Genomic DNA, 14451 nt, shown 5'->3' with positions numbered 1-14451 from the left:
CATAATTACTAAAGTCTCATGCTGTGAGGAGACTAAAAAAGCCAAGCTGATGTTGGAATAATACATACAGAATTCCATTCTAATAAATGCTATTAGTGTGTAACATGAAGTTCTGTATAATAAGGCTATTCCCAAGTCCCAGAAGATGGTCATTGTAACAGCACTTTGCTGAGAGGGTTTTAACAAATCGTATTAGCCAAAAAGCCTACAACATAGATGCATTCAGCAAACCATGTATGAATCGATCACTATAATAAAATGTATCATCTGGTTGAGTCACCATTTTTGAATATAGTGTTGGAGTATCATAAAAACATGGCAAGTTTTACAAAGGTTAGTTGGTGTTTTTCAGGAGTTGAGGGACTGTAGAGAAATTGTTAAATGGTGCTTGCTGATTAATGGGAGTTTGTGTGTAGAAAGAATGATTTAAAAAGAAAGAAAATATAGAAATAGGGGAAAAGTAACAGAAAAAAATCCTGAATATGTTTTTAATATGTTCTTCCCCTACATCCTATAAAGAAATTAAAATATAACACCTTTGTAATTTATGTTCTTCCTCTGTTGCTTATTTTCCTTCCCAAACTATTCCTATTTTAGAAAATATCATCTTCATTTTCCCAGTAATCAGAATGCCCTTCCATTGCTTATTTAGTATCACCAAATCCTTTTTAGTTCTTAAATATTTCTAATTATCCTTTATTTTTCAGTTCCAATGCTACACCTCAGTACCTACTTTCCATTCAGTTCAAATAATCACTTTTTACTTACAATCTCTGCTAATCACTGACCTACCTTCACAATCCTTTTGTCAAGAGAAAAGTCAGATCTTTCTAAAATACTGCTGTCAGTCCATTCAGGCTGTTACTACAAAATACCACAGCCTGGGTAGCTTATAAACAACAGAAATTTGTTTCTCACAGTTCCGGAGGCTGGGAAGTCCAGGATCATAGCCCAGCATGGTAAAGTTAGGGCCTTCCTACTGGTTCATAGCAGACTCCTTCTCACCCTGTTCTCGCATGGTGGAAAGGGCAAGGGATGCCTCTGGGTCCTCTTTTACAAAGGCACTAACCCCATTCATGAGGGCAGAGCATCTGCCAGAGACCGCACCTCCTAATGCTTTCATCTTTGGGGTTAGAATTTCAATATGTCCTTTGGTGGAGGGAGGGGAACACCACATTCAAATAATAGCAACCCCTTTTGGCCATGTTACTTCTCTACTCGGGAACCTACTAGACTCTCCTACCAATTAAGTCTTATTTATCCAAATTTAATTACCACTACCCCAAACATACCTCCACTGACTCTGGTCTTCCTGCTTTTTCTGGACTACCACCTACCTTTCTTCCTCTGGCATTTGTCCATGCTGCCTGCCACAGTATGGAATGTTGTCTCTCCTCCATCACTTTCCTCTTCCCTATACTTCCAAATGTCTCCCAATTGCCTCTAAAAACAACCCATGATGGTTCTAGTCTCAAGGGATTATCTTGTACACTTTCACGTTCTCAGGAAGTACCACATAGTATATAGCACTCCATTGTTCTCTAATTTCTGCTTAACTATAAATTATTTCTACTTAAATCATAACAAGGCAAAGACTAGCTCTTATGCTTTATTTGTATAAAGACGGAAAAGCCCAGTTTTTTAAAGGGAGAGAGAATGTTGATAGGCAAATCATGGAAGTAAAATAAATATGCAATCGACACAGACAATATTCTTGACTTCACTTGCGCTCAAAGAAATATAAATCAGAGCAAAAATGGAGTATCACTTTACACCCATCAAATTGGATAATATTTGAAAGCAGATAATAATACCAAGTGCTGGCAACTTTATAAATTGGAGCTACTATTCTGGTAGTACTTAGCAAAATTCTGGCAGTATACCTTGGAACTCAGCAGTACTACTTCAGAAAATGTATCCCAGAAAATTCTCAAGCAGTTCCATAAGAGAAAATTCAAGAAGAAATGCAAAACTGTATGTAAAGGGGTTAACATCAGGCCTGGGCCAACAAGCATACTAGGGGTCACGTTTCCTTGAAAACTACTCAGTTAAAATAAAAACAGACTGTTGTTTCCAGAAAACTTTTACCTAAGTTACTTACCTGGCTGCTTCTCTGCATTGGAATTACTGAGATCCTTCAGGGAAAAGTCTAATGTTTCAGTCTTATTGATAAGATTTCAAACACTAAATATTCTGACAGTCTTTGATTTTAGAGAATGAAGTTTCTCAACACCATGTCCTTTTGTTGACTAACAAAAGCAGTGTTTACAGGATCCCATTTATTTATTTATTTTAAAGATTTTATTTATTTATTTGAGAGAGAGAGAATGAGAGATAGAGAGCACGAGAGGGAAGAGGGTCAGAGGGAGAAGCAGACTCCCCGCTGAGCAGGGAGGCCGATGTGGGACTCGATCCCGGGACTCCAGGATCATGACCTGAGCTTAACCAACTGAGCCACCCAGGCACCCTACAGGCTCCCATTTAAAACATACACAAAACAGTATATGTCTTTCAGAAGTATATACCTGTCTAAGGAACCATGTTAAATGCATTAGAGATACTATTGAGGAGGAGAGAATGAAAGTAGCAATAGGAATAAATGATGTGAGAAAAAATAAAAAAACAAGAGCTACAAATAATAAGGGTAGTGAAGAGTGAACCAAGAAGCATGATTAACTCAATCCTACGCACTTAAGTTTCAGTGTTGTGTCTAGTAACAGGCTAGTAGAGAAGTGAGAACCCTGTCAACACCAGGATTTTTCCTTTAGCCTTCGTTACTCCTGAGCCATATAGGTAGCCACTATAGACAGATCCACTACTTCATCTTCTTCACTAGTGCCTTGACCTGCCAAAGAGACTTCTCTCCTGCATGTGAGCAGGTCTCCACTGACCACTGCAGAGACTACTTATAAGAAGAAGAAGAAGAAGTACCAGAGACGCTCATGCACAGAGAAAAGGCCATGTGAGGATACAAGAAGAAGACGGCTGCCATCTACAAGCCAAGAGAGGCCTCAGGAGAAACCAAACCATCAGGCATCTTGATCTTGGACTTCCAGGTTCCAAAACTGTGAGAAAATACATTTCTGTTGCTAACTACCCATTCTGTGGTATTCTGTTATGGCAGCCCTAGCAGACTAATATAGTACACATAGTTTCATGAACTATGGTGGGAAAATCTGTTTGAGAAGTAGAAAAGCACAGTAAGCGGTGTCTGTTTTTGCAAATGGCAATATTTCATTCTTTTTTATGGTTGAGTAACATTCCATTTATATATATGCCACGTCTTTTTTATCCATTCATCAGTCAGTGGACACTTGGGCTGCTTCCATAATTTGGATGTTGTAAATAATGCTGCAATAAACATGGGTGTGTACATATCCCCCATGTTTATTGCAAAAATGTTAGCATTTTTGTATTTTTTTAAATTTTTATTGTTATGTTAATCACTATACATTACATCATTAGCATTTTTGTATTTTTTGGGTAAATACCTAGTAATGCAATTGCTACATCATAAGGTAGTTCTATTTTTAAATTTTGAGGGGCCTCCACACTGTTTTCCACAGTGGCTGCACCAGTTTGCATTCCCACTAACAGTGCACAAAGGTTCCTTTTTCTCCATATCCTTGTCAACACTTACTGTTTCTTGTGTTATTGATTTTAGCCATTCTGACAGTTGTGAGGTGATATCTCATTGTAGTTTTGATTTGCATTTCCCTGATGCCAAGTGATATTGAGCATCTTTTCATGTGTCTGTTGACCATCTGTATGTCTTCTTGGGAGAAATGTCTGTTCATGTCTTCTGAACAATTTTTAATTGGATTATTTGTTTTTGGTGTCAGGTTGTATCAGTTCTTTATATATTTTGGATATTAACCCTTTATCAGATAAGTCATTTGCAGATATCTTCTCCCATTCCATTGGTTGCCTTTTAGTTTTGTTGATTGTTTCCTTCACTGTGCAGAAGCTTTTTATTTTGATGTAGTCCCAATAATTTATTTTTGCTTTTGTTTCCCTTGCCTCAGGAGACCTATTTAGATAAATATTGCTATGGTCAATGTCAGATATATTACTGACTATGTACTTTTCTAGGATTTTTATGGCTTCAGGTCTCACATTTAGGTCTTTGATCCATTTTGAGTCTATTTTTGTGCATGATGTAAGAAAGTAGTCCAGTTTCATTCTTTTGCACGTAGCTGTCCAGCTTTCCAAACACCATTTGTTGAAAGAACTGTCTTTTTCCCATTGAATATTCTTTCCTCCTTTTTCAAAGATTAATTGTCCATATAATTGTGACTTCATTTCTGGGCTTTATATTCTGTTCCATTGATCTATGTGTCTATTTTTGTGGCAGTACCATACTGTTTTGATTACAACAGCTTTGTAATGTAACTTGAGGTCTGGAATTGTGGTACCTCCAGTTTTGTTTTTTGTTTTGTTTTGTTTTGTTTTTTCAAGATTACTTTGGCTATTTGGGATCTTTTGTGGTTCCATACAAAATTTAGGACTGTTTGTTCTAGTTCTGGGGAAAATGCTGTTGATATTTTGTTAGGGATTGCTTTAAATCCATTGATAGCCTTGGGTAATATAGACATTTTAACAGTATTTGTTCTTCCAATCCATGAGCACGGAGTATCTTTACATTTCTTTGTGTCATCTTCAATTTCCTTCATCAGTGTTTTATAGTTTTCAGAGTACAGGTCTTTCACATCCTTGATTAAGTTTATTCCTAGGTATTTTATTACATTTGGTGCAATTGTAAATGGGATTGCTTTCTTAATTTCTCTTTCTGCTGCTTCATTGTTACTATATAGAAATGCAACAGATATCTGTACATTGATTTTTGTATACTGCAACTTTACTGAGTTCATTTATCAGTTCTAGTAGTTTTTTGGTGGAGTTTTTAAAGTTTTCTACATATAGTATCATGTCATCTGTAAATAGTGAAAGTTTTACTTCTTCTTTACCAATTTGGATGTCTTTTATTTCTTTTTGTTGTCTGACTGCTATAGCTAGGATTTCCAGTGAATGAAAGTGGTGAGAGTGGACATCCTTGTCTTCTTCCTGATCTTAGGGGGAAAGCTCTCAGATTTTCCCCATTGAGTATGATGTTCACTGTGACTTTTTTATATATGACCTTTATTATGTTGAGGTATGTTCCCTCTAAACCTATTTTGTCGAGGACTTTTATCATCAATAAATGTACTTTGTCAAATGCCTTTTCTGCATCTATTGAAATGATCATATGGTTTTTATCCTTTCTCTTATTGATGTGGTGTATCACGTTGATTGATTTGCAAATATTAAAACACCCTCTCCCCCCAGGAATAAATTCCACCTAATCATGGTTAGTAATTTTTTTTAAGATTTATTTATTTATTTGAGAAAGAGAGAGAGACACAGAGATAGCGATAGCACAAGCGAGCATGAGCTGGGAGGAGAGGGAGAAGCAGGCTCCCTCCTTGCTCAGCAGGGAGTCTGACATGGGGCTCAATCCCAGGACTCTGGAATCGTGACCTGAGCTGAAGGCAGATGCTTAACTGACTGAGCCACCCAGGCGCCTCAATAATTTCTTTAATATTTTGTTGGATTTGGTTTGCTAATATTTTGTTGAGAATTTTTGCATCTATGTTCATCAGAGATATTGGCCTGTAGTTTTCTTTTCTTATGATGTCTTTATCTGGTTTTGGTATCAGAGTAATGCTGGCATCATAGAATAAATTTGGAAATTTTCCTTCCTCTTCTATTTTTTGGAATAGTTTGAGAAGAATAGGTATTAACTCTTCATTAAATGTTCGGTAGAATTTGCCTGTGAAGCCATTTGGTCCTGGACTTCTGTTTGTTGGGAGTTTTTTGATTACTGATTCAATTTCATTGCTGGTAATCAGCTCGTTCAAACTCTCTGTTTCTTCCTGCTTCAGTTTTGGTAGGCTATATGTTTATAGGAATTTATCCATTTCTTCTAGGTTGCCCAATTTGTTGTCATATAATATTTCATAATATTCTCCTACAATCAGTTGTACTTCTGTGGTGTTGGTTGGTTGTTATTTGTTCTGTTTCATTAATGATTTTGTTTATTTGAATCCTCCCTCTTTGTTTTGTTTTGTTTTTTTCTTTTGTTTTTTGTTTGTTTGTTTTTGATGAGTCTGGCTAGAGGTTTATCAATTTTGTTGATGTTTTCAAGGAAAAAGCTCCTGGTTACATTGATCTGTTCTATTGGGGTTTTTTAGCTTCTATATAATTTATTTATGCTCTAATCTTTATTATTTCCTTCCTTTGGCTGGGTTTGGGGGTTTGTTTGTTAGGGTTTTTTTTCTGTCTCCTTTAGGTGTAAGGTTAGGCTGTTTACTTTTTTTCTTTCTCCTTGAGGTAGGCCTGTATTGCTATCAACTTTTGTCTTAGAACCACATCCCAAAGATTTTGGACTGTTGTGGTTTTGTTTTCATTTGTTTCCATGTAATTTTTTTATCTTTTCTTTGATTTCTTTGTTGACCCATTCATTGTTTAGTAGCATGTTATTTAACCTTCAGGTATTTGTGCTCTCTCCAGATTTTTTTCTTGTGATTGATTTCTACTTTCATAGCATTGTGGTCAGAAAAGATGCATGGTATGGGGACTTCAATCTTTTTTAATTTATTGAGACTTGCTTTGTGACCTAATGTGTGATGTATTCTGGATAATTCCATGTATGCTTGAAAAGAATATGTATTGTGCTGTTTTAGGATGGAATGTTCTGAATATATCTGTTAAATCCAACTGTCTGGTATGTCATTCTAAGCTACTGTTTTTCTTGCTGATTTTCTGTTAGGATGATATGTCCATTAATGTAAGTGGAGTGTTAAAGTCCCCTACTATTATTGTTGTATTACTATTGATTAGTAATTTATGTTTGTTATTAACTGTTTTATGTATTTGGATGCTCCCATATTGGGTGTATAACTATTTACAATTGTTATGTCTTCTTGTTGAATTGTCCCCTTTATTATTATATCATGTCCTTTTTTGTCTCTTATTATGTTCAATGTTAGTATTGCTACCCTGGCTTTCTTTAGACATCCATTTGCACAATAAATTTTTCTCCATCCCCTCACTTTCAATCTGTATGTGTCTTTAGGTGTGAAATGAGTTTCTTGTAGGCAGCATATAGATGTGTCTTGTTTCTTTTAATCCACTGTGTCACCCTATGTCTTTTGATTGGAGCATTTAAGCCATTTACATCCAAAGTAATTACCAATAGATATGTATTTATTGCCATTTGTTACTTGTTTGTAGTTGTTTTTGTAGTTTTTCTCTGATCGTTTCTTCTCTTGCTCTCTTTCATGGTTTGCTGGCTTTCTTCAGTGATATAATTGGATTCTTTCTCTTTATTCTTTGCATATCAATTACTGGCTTTTAACTTGTGGTTACCACTATGTTTGTATATAACATCTTCTGCATATAGCAGTCTATATGAAGTTGATGGTCACTTAAGTTTGAACCCATTTTTTACTCCTCTCCCCCTCACATTTTAGGTATAGGGTGTCATATTTTACATTCTTTTATTCTGTGAACCCCTTGACTGATATACCTATTTTTACTGCTTTCATAATTCTTACTTTTCATACTCTCACTTACAGTCGTTCCTTCCCACTCAAAGAGTCCACTTTAATATTTCTTGTAGGGCTGGTTTGGTGGTCATGAATTCCTTCAGTGTTTGAGAAACTCTTTATCTCTTCTTGTACTCTGAATGATAGCCTTTCTGGATAGAATATTCTTGGCTGCAGAATTTTCCCTTTCAGTACTTTGAATGTATCATGCCATGCCATTCTGGCCTGTAAGATTTTGGCTGAAAAATCCTCTGATAGCTTTATGGGGTTTCTCTTGTATGTAACTGTCTCTTGCTGCTTTAAAATTTTTTTCTTTATTGCTATCTTTTGACATTTTAATTATTATTTGTCTTAGTGTGGATCTCCTTAAGTTGATTTTGTGGGGACATCTCTGTGCCTCTTGGATCTGGATATCTGTTTTCTCTCTCAGAATAGGGAACTTTTCAATTATTATTTCTTCAAATAAATTTTCTGCCACCTTTTCTCTCTCTTCTACTTCTGGAATTCCTTTAATGCAAATAATATTATGCTTGATGGAGTCACCAAGTTCCCTAAGCCTATTCTCAGTTTGCATAGTTTTTTCTCATTTGCTCAGCTTGCTTACTTTCCATTACTCTGTCTTCCAGGTCATTAATTCATTCCCTTACCTTCTCTAGCCTGCTCTTTAGTCCATCAAGTGTATTTTTAATTTCACAATTACATTCTTCATCTCTGATTGGTTCTTTTCTATCTCTTTGTTAAAAGTCTCACAGATGGGGAAATAAAAATCAAAACTACAATGAGATACCACCTCACACCAGTCAGAATGGCTAAAATTAACAAGTCAAGAAACGACAGATATTGGCGAGGATGCAGAGAAAGGGGAATCCTCCTACACTGTTGGTGGGAATGCAAGCTGGTGCAGCCATTCTGGAAAACAGTATGGAGTTTCCTCAAAAAATTGAAAATAGAACTACCTTATGACCCAGCAATTGCACTACTGGGTATTTACCCCTAGGATACAAATGTAGTAATCTGAAGGGGCACGTGCACCCAAATGTTTATAGCAGCAATGTCTACAATAGCCAAACTATGGAAAGAGCCTATGGTCATCAACAGATGAATGGATAAAGAAGACATGGTGTGTATAGACACACACACACACACACACACACACACACACACACACACACAAATGGAATATTATGCAGCCATCAAAAAATGAAATCTTGCCATTTGCAACAACATGGATGGAACTAGAGGGTATTAAGCTAAGTGAAATAAGTCAATCAGAGAAAGACAATTATCATATGATCTCACTGATACTGGAATTTGAAAAATGAGGCAGAGGATCACAGGGGAAGAGAGGAAAAAATGAAGCAAGATGAAACCAGAGAGGGAGACCAATCATAAGAAACTCTTAAGTCTCAGGAAACAAACTGAGGGTTACTGGAGTGGAGGGGGTTGGGAGGGATGGGGTGGCTGGGTGATAGACATTGGGGAGGGTATGTGCTATGGTGAGCGCTGTGAATTGTGTAAGACTGATGAATCACAGACCTGTACCCCTGAAACAAATACATTATGTTAATAAAAAATAATTAAAAAAAAAAAAGAGTCTCACTGATGTCCTCCACTCTTTTCTCAAGTCCAGTGAGAATCTTTATGATCATTACTTTCTCTATCAGGCATATTATTTATATCTGTTTCACTTGGGTCTTTTGCTGTAGTTTTGTCCTATTCTTTCATTTGGGGCATCTTCCTCCGTCTCCTCATTTTGTCCAACTCTCTGTATCCATTTCTGTGTGTTAGGAAAGTCAGCTATGTCCCCTGCTCTTGAAGGTAATGATCTTATGAAGAAGAGGTCCTGTAATGCCCTGGAGTGTTGTGTCCCCTGTTCCCTATGGCCTGGCACTTCAGAGAATGTCTCCTATGTGTGTTGCCTATGCCCGGCTGTTGTGTACTGGCTGCTTTTTCCTCTAGTCCAGTTGTCTGCAGAGGTTCTCTTTGCCTGTTGTGGGCTGTGTTTGGTCCTGACTGGAGTGGGGCACATTTTAACAAGGTGCACGCTGGTCTGCTTGGAAAATGAGGCCTGCTGCCACCACTGCCTGAACCAAGCCTCTACAAAATGCTTGGGTCCTAAACGGTATTGCCAGGGTTTGTGTCAGTCTTCTAGGGGAGTGGACCAGCAACACCAGGAACGTGAGGCAAGTGTGATTGGGAAAGACAGATCCACCAAAGCACAGGAGTGGGGCTTGGTGTAAACAAATTAGATAGTGACTTTCAGCACCATGCTGGTTCCCGCAAGTGGCTGTGTGTTTATGTTGGGAGGTGAGAGAGGAATTATGCCTGCCCGCAACTTTGTTCCTAGAGAGGTCTCCCTGTGATTCCTGCCTCTCCAGGCCATTTTCTGAGATGAGTAGATAACTCCCTCCTGTATGCCCCAGACATGTTTCAAATTGATGCTTCTACGCTGTATCTCTGTGGGCTGTTTTTTGTGCCATCTCTTTAAGGGCAGGGACTCCACTTCCTAACACCCTCTGGGCTCTCCCAGAGCTGGGCCACTGATTTTTTTTTTTTTAATTCCAGGCTCTAAGTCTTGCCGGTTGTAAGAACTCATGAAATTCAGCCCCTCTCGCTTTCAAAGCCAAATATTATGGACGTTTCCTTCTCTGTGTGCGTTCCCCAGTGTGATAGTCTTTTTCTCGCCCTTCTTTGTGCCACCAGCTCCTACCCAACCATGGATGGCCATGGTCCCCTTGGGTCCCAAACCATGTCTCAGTCCTTCCTACCTTCTTTGATGTGGCTTCTTCTATGTCTTTAGTTGTGGAGTTTGTTCTGCCAGTCTTTGAGTCCTTTTGGGAGTTATTTACACTGATGTGAGTATTATCTAGTTATATCTGTGGGACAGGCAAGCTTAGGGTCCTCCTACTCTGCCAGGTCCCCTGGAACTTCAGGTCTTATTCTCCTATATTATTTTCACTCGTATCAGCTGAGGCTTTATAAATTCCTAGGAAGTGCTCATTCGGTTTTCTTTTTTCTCACCCAGATCCTTTCAAGATGGCAGGGTTTATCCTCCAATATCCTATACTCAATTTCAAGTCACAGTAAATATCACTGCTATTGACAAAACTCTATTGGTACAGAACACCCCTCCACCTCAGCCCTGATCTCCCCAAGGGCATGCTGTCTCCTGTGCGCTATCTGTATTTGTGACAAGTTTCCACTTGTCAGGATGTAGATTAGCATTGACATCCTTCCCTCCAGGACCTCTCTCCCCCACCTGTCTCCTTGCCTAAACAGTGTGCTATCCAGCAAATGCAAACTAAATCTAGCATTAGCTTAAACCAAACATCATTAAGAATGCAAAATGGTTGCCCCGCTACTATTTTCTGAACACACACTAGGGCATTTGAATGTGCCCCAATAAAAATGCAAATGTTGAATTGCAGACAAACAATAAATTACTTTTAATGTTATGTGCCCCACCACACGGTGACCTACTTAATATGAACAATTAAAAACCAACTATTTTATTTTATTTTTAATATTTTATTTATTTGTCAGAGAGAGAGAAAGAGAGCAAGCAGGGCGAGCAGTAGGCAGAGGGAGAAGCAGGCTCCCCGCTGAGCAAGGAGCCCGATGTGGGACTCGATCCCAGGACCCCAGAATCATGACATGAACTGAGCCGAAGGCAGATGCCCAACTAACTGAGCCACCCAGGTGTCCCAAGACCAACTATTTTAAAACAAGGTATTTTTCTTAATAATAGGTGAGTGGACAAAAAACAATTATTACACACATACATGCCTCCCCCAACCCCAAAAAATGAAATTGAGACAAAATTTCCCCCATGCTAAAGTTTCAAATAGGCTCAAAATAATAATAGTTAATATATAGCATTAACTGTGTGCCAGCTATTGTTCTAAATGTGGTACCACTACTAAGTCATTTAATCTTCTTAACCATCCTACAAAGTTGTCATTATTTTTATCATTTTCACCACTTTTCAGAGTAGGAAAATGAGACATACTAATCATTAACTTGCCCTGGGTCACCAAGAGTGCAAAGATTTCCAAAGTTAGGGTATTGGAAAGGACTCACCATGTTCCACAGAGCCTATTCATACTCACATACTCATATTCATACTCACACTCATCCTCACTGTTTTTTTAAAGGCAATGGACACAATGCAGCAAGAGAAAGAGCCCAGGCAAGCACTGAGAGGTCTGATTGGCATCCCATGAACAAGTTCCCAGCATTCCTAGTCACACAAGGACCTGATCACATTCTGTTTCAGGATTGAACCATCAATATCTATGCAAGGAATCTAGGTTACAAGAGAGCTCAAAACTTTACTTCCCAGTGGAGGTCATAAACCCCTCTAGCCATATAATGAAGGCAGGCTGATTAATCAATTAGGACAGTAGAAAAGCTTAAGCAAGGACCAACTCTGGGGGTCATCAGAGGAGTTTAGCACTTGAAATACCACATCATAAATCCCATCACCCTTCTCTTAACCCAAAGTCAAAACCCAGACATCCAGAGGTCTCCAGAGATAAAGATTAAGCTTTTCCCTACCACTTTTTCTTTTTTTCCCCTACCACTACTAGCCCACATATCTCTCTTCTCTGGATCCCTGATAGAGCCATGTTCATTAGTCATTTGACTAGGCAACAAGTAGTCTGTTGACTAACTGGCTAACTCATGGTGCATAGATATATGAAAATTCCTCAATCCCCACCTGGGTCTGACCTCAGTAATCAATTGCAAAAGCTTTAGTGCAGAATGGCTGGTTAAAAGGGATATATCTTGAAAAGATCCCCAGAAAAGGAAGACGGAATCAAGGAGTCACTCAGCAGAAGTTCTACACTTTATAAGCATTACATTGTTAAAGAAGTAAAGCAACATCTCTTTATATAAGTAAATTTTTTTCTGTGGAGCTAAGTGTTTATTCAATAAGCAATTTCCTCTGTCTCCCTGAAGCCATCTTCAAGTATTATTTGCTCAAAATTGATTACAAAAATTACCTCATATTACTTTCATCTGTAGCCCTCAAAATTCTACACAACCTATAAGCTGTCCACTAGTCTTTAAAAATGTCCACCTCTGCTTTACATTGTTAGACTGTATCAATGTGTTTTTGCTAACTAAAACTAAGTGACTTAAAATAATAATCATGATTCTGTAGGTTGCCAATTTGGGCTGGGTTTAGCAGGTGGTTCTTCTGGTCTTAGCTGAGCTAGTCCATGCTCTATAGTCAGCTGCTGAATTGGTTGGGGGCTGTTGGTCTAGACGTCTCAGATGGGTTGGCTTGTGTCATCCATATAGTCTCCTATCCTCCAAACAGCTAGCCTGGGCTTGGAGGCTGCACAGGGTTCCAAGAGAGAGAAGGCAGAAGTGAGCACCGTTCTTGAGGTCTAGGCTTAGAATTCTATTAGCCAAGTCACAAAACCAGCCTAGATGCAAGGGCTGGAGAAATAAAATCCACCTCCTGATGGGAGGACTGCAAAGTCACATTGCCAAAGTAGTGGGTACAGAAAGTGGAAGGATTGTGGCCATTTTTGCAATCACCCAAACAGGATATTACCAGATAAAATACAAGACACCCAGTCAATGAGTAATGTTTTAGTATAGGTATGTCCCGTGCCATATTTAGGACCTATCTACACTAAGAAATTATTTATTATATATCTGAAATTCAAATTTAATTTGATGCCTGTATTTTTGTTTGCTAAGTGTGGTAATCCCACACACAGACCATGTCAAAAATAAACAAAACCTTTCTTTATCTAAAAGAGAGAACTTTGGGGTGCCTGGCTGGCTCAGACAGTAGAGTATGTGATTCTTAATCTCAGGATCATGAGTTCAAGCTCCATGTTGGGCGTGGAGCCTACTTGAAAAAAAGAATGAGAGAGAACTTTGAACTTGAAATTACTGTTGAAGTGTACAAGTATATCAAATGCTGTATTAGAATGAGCCCAAAACTCCAAGTACACCCACAGAAAAGGAATAATTTGGACCCCTCCCTATATTCTAGGAACCACCTTTGGTGAAACACTGCTAATAAATAACCCTAAAATAATATATAACAAACTGTTTCATTTCAGTTATGCATTAGATGATAAATTGCTACATAGAACACCAAGAGAAGAAAGAGTCTGTACTTTATGTAATTTGGGCCTATTCTATATTTATAATAATTCTTTTACCTTCCTATGAGGAATTTTTAAAATCTTTGGAAGCTATTAATCATTATGCTGTTCTGGAATTTATTATATCTAATCAAAGCAAAGATACTTGAAATTCACGTTTTAAGTACCTTACCCACACACTGTAGTAAAATTTGATGTTTTCCTCCATGAGTTTTTATGACTGGCTGTATTTTTCCCACTATAACTTTTCTAACTAGAAATGACAGTGCAAAGGTCAAATAAATGTGCATCGTTAAGCAATACAACCTGACATTTCTAGACAATAACTCCCTGAGATGAGGAAAGGGAAGCCTACCTGAAAGGTCACAGCCCCTCTTACTGTCCCTTTGTAGCCCTAGTCATCTCTGTCTATTGCACACAATGACTCTGATACAAGGACCCTATCTGCTGGAAACTCTAAGTAATATTAAATTCAGCACACAGTGCATGCTAAGGGTTATTAACCAGGCTTGTGATGCAGTTTCTTGCATCCAGCTTTAAATAAATCAAGCTCTGTTGTTTATGCCAGAATCTTAGGCCTCCTTATACAAAACACAAATCAAAATCCTGTGCCCACGATCATACCACAGTATGGCAGAACCCAAGGATAAAGATACCACATTGTTGTTCAAACATGAAGATCGTGGCCTAATCTGATAAAAGCAGCATCCACCTGAAGAAGGAGTTTTTCAAAT

Source organism: Zalophus californianus, chromosome 4 (genome assembly GCF_009762305.2).
Source record: "Zalophus californianus isolate mZalCal1 chromosome 4, mZalCal1.pri.v2, whole genome shotgun sequence".
NCBI classification, from domain to species: Eukaryota; Metazoa; Chordata; class Mammalia; order Carnivora; family Otariidae; genus Zalophus; species Zalophus californianus.
Note: the sequence above shows the minus strand (reverse complement) of the source record.